Source organism: Antechinus flavipes, chromosome 6 (assembly GCF_016432865.1).
Source record: "Antechinus flavipes isolate AdamAnt ecotype Samford, QLD, Australia chromosome 6, AdamAnt_v2, whole genome shotgun sequence".
NCBI classification, from domain to species: domain Eukaryota; kingdom Metazoa; phylum Chordata; class Mammalia; order Dasyuromorphia; family Dasyuridae; genus Antechinus; species Antechinus flavipes.
The window spans coordinates 132360198-132363738 of record NC_067403.1 but is presented as its reverse complement, the minus strand read 5'-3'; positions in this window follow the sequence as shown (position 1 = coordinate 132363738).

The following is a 3541-nucleotide window of genomic DNA, read 5'->3' as shown; positions in this document are numbered from 1 at the left end:
TATTTTATCCTTTTGTTATCCTCTTTTCTTACTTACGGTTGTGTATTTAGATGAAGCTTCCCGATTGTTTACATCAATCAATTGTAGTTTATATTCATAAATGTCACTGATGTAATTACAGGCATAATTTTTCTGATCCCCCTAAAAAAACCCGAATGTTCCAAAACCCGGAGCAATCCTACCTGCACTACAAAGTGAATTCCCAGATTTCCTCTCTCGGAGAGAGAGCAGGGGGACCGTGAGTGTGCGGGTGGATTAGGATGTGTATTGGCAGCCAGACAGCACTGTTTATTCACATTGGGGGGGGGGGGCCCTTTGGGGCCAGCCTGTGAGATGTGCTGTTTTTAATAGACCCACCTCAAAAAAAGGTCAGTTGAACTTCAGGGCGTTAAATTGATGAGGGTTTTGTTAAGAACTGAGATTTAAAACACTTTCTTTTTCCCTATTAGGTTTTTTTTCACCCTTATCCTTTCATACTTCTTGAAGGGTTCCCAGATTTAACTGGGAGGCTGAGCTGGAGAAGGAGGTGGTGGTAAAAAGCAAGAAAGACCGAATCAGTGAATTAGACCCCTAATCTAAAAACATGTTGGATCCACGGACTCTTTAAAAAAAATAAAAACGTGACCTAGCAAGACTCTCTAACGTGGGTTTCCAGGGGTGGAAGTATGTGTGTTTAATCAGATCACAAGCAAGCTGAAATCTGTACTATTTGGTAAGTAAATCAGACACAAAAGTGGGTAATATTTCACCTCTAATTTGGAGAATTCAAGTGGAGTAAATACAAGGGATTTTGTTTGTGTTTTAAAACAAAAGAAGACAAAAACTTGGGCGAAAGATCTCAGGAAAACTTTGATCCTTTGACAGCTTAGAGAGACTGGGTACTATTCTCTTTCCGAAAAGTTGTAAAGAGAAGGAACTGCACAGATTAGGACTAGAGGGGGCGAAGGGTGGAGGAGAGGCCGAGGTGAATGAGTAAGAATTTAGCTATCTGGCGCCTGGGCTTGCCTGCCATCTTTGAACCCAGGTAGAGGAGGAGGCTGACTTTCATGCTATAGATCATTTAAGCACTTTAATACACAACTAGCTCAGAAATCATTAAGAGACTTAGAGAGGGAGAGAAAATACCCTTACACTCACCGGTAATAAGTGTCGACATGCAGCAAAAATCGATTGAGTGGAACCGAGATGGTGGCAGTGATCACGGCTGGAAAGAGGACCAGAGGTGTGTGGAAGGGGAGGTGGTGGGGACAGGGGGAAGCTGGAATCCCACAATACCGTAACCCAACTTTTCTTTCTCTCCTTGCAGTAGAGAAGTGGACGTAAAGGCAGGGGAGGGGGAGGGAATACCGGCTTTTGAAGGGCCGGGACAAAAAATGGGTACTCATGTAGGGAAAGGGGATTCCAAGCTTCAGTTAGTCCCTACCCTTCATTCCACGCCAATCTAGGAAAGAACGTTACAAATTTCTGTCAACTCCAGTTTCCACTGGATATGTTCAATCTTGCAGATTAGTAGATGTTTGTCAAATGAGCAAATGAAATGCCAGCTCCTCTGATAAGCCACCACATTTTATTCTACATCTTCTTCTCAAGCTATTATGACCAGCTTCCACTCCCCTACTCCTGGACCCCCTCTAGCAATCCCTTCCCATCCCTTTAATACGTATCCCCCTCCAAACTATTCGTGCCATTAAAGAGGTGTAAAGGTTCCTGTTTTCTTCCCTTCTTTCCCCCTCCCTCCCTCCCTCCTCCTCCCCCAATGATCATGGATACCAAAGCAGTTTCTCAGGGAGGCCTAGATAATAGCCCAGCGGCTGCAGATGTCAAAGTCCGCCCGTGTGGACTTTTCCTTTCCACTCCTTTTCCTTTTCCTCTCCACTGCTCTCAAGAGAACAACAAGAAAGGAGGTGACCCCATGTCCGAAGGGCCTCTATTTGCCTCCAGCACCGCGTGATTTAGGATGTAGATTGATAGCAGCTCAGAGAGAGAGAGAGAATAATCATAATCATAATCATAAGAAGAAGAAGGAGGAAGAGGAGGAGGAGGAGGAAGAGAGAGGATGAAGGAGAGAAAGGGAAGGAGAGAGAGAGAGAGAGAGAGAGAGAGAGAGAGAGAGAGAGAGAACGAGAAACAGAGAGAGAGAGAGAGAGAGAGAGAGAGAGAGAGAGAGAGAGAGAGAGAGAGAATGAACATCGAGCGTTGATCTCTAAACAGAACATTTATCTATGACCTTTTTCTTTAAGTGGCAGAGAGATTCGACGCAGAGCGAAAGCTTAGTATCAGTCATGCAGGGAACCAATAGGTAGTTTCAAACAGATAAAAGCAATCCAAATATAAAAACTTAGTTTTTCCTCGACACAGAAAAACAGGCAGAGACCGGGGTTTGTTTCCCTCATTTCCCAACCAGAAAGCTGATCTTCAAACTACTTACTCCTTTGGATCTGAGAAGACAAGAGAAGCCAAAACCCAAACCCAGCGAAATTCCCGCCGCCCAATCAAGTCAACTTTCCATTGATCATTGTCAAATTCTTCGGGATGAATTACAAATATTGTAATGAAATTACATTGTATATTAAAAGAAAAAAAAAGTGTCTGAGTCCAGTCTAGATGCTTTGAAAAAACAGGTTGAAACAACAGAACTCTCTGTTCAGATGTCAGACGACGAGAGGACCCTAGGTGTAATTCATCTTGATTTGCTTCATTGTCTTGGAACTTGCAAACTATAATCCTGTATAATTTCACGAACAAGCAGGTTTCGAATTACTGGGTTAATATTACTTAAAACAAAACACAGGGATCGTGACCTTTCCTTCAACGACTTATTGCTCTACAAGATTTAGGAAACTTCAATCTAACTTCTCAACTTCCTGGGTCTTTTGAGAAACTGAAGGGCTGCGGTTATTTGAAATGGTCTATGTTTCTTTTAATGTCTACAAAAGATTTAGAAATTCTAGTGCAATATTACATGAAGGATTTCTCTACTTAAGCCTGAAACATAAACTTAGGAAACTAAATATTTTGAACAGGAGGTGTTTCTTTGTACATCTATACATCTATATAAAGTCAAGAAGCACATACCTATGATATATACACACCTATCTATATTCTAGATATGTGTATACATACAATCTTTCTCCAGAGAAAATTCCCCTTTTTACAACTTGTTTTTCTCAAGAATTTAACATGATAGGCATACAAAATTATACTTGTTTCCTTCCTTTTTTCTTTTCTTCCTTTCTTCTGTCACTATCCTTTTTCACGTTTCTTCCTTCGTTTATTAGAAATAATTGGATTCTATGCGTTTAAACCAAAGCATAATGGAGAAGACTCAAGAGAAGACTGGGTTCATTGGCTTGTTCACTGTGTGATTGATGGCTTGAATATCTCCCCCACCCCTCAGGTAAATAATGATTTGTTTGTATCCTATCAAGAAAAGAAAATACTGTGCTCTCTATGGAGACAGGCAAAGAGATGAAATTAGAAGTCATTCTTTGTGAAGCACTTGCCGCTGTTCAGATTAAGAGAAAAATAATCCAGACCAATA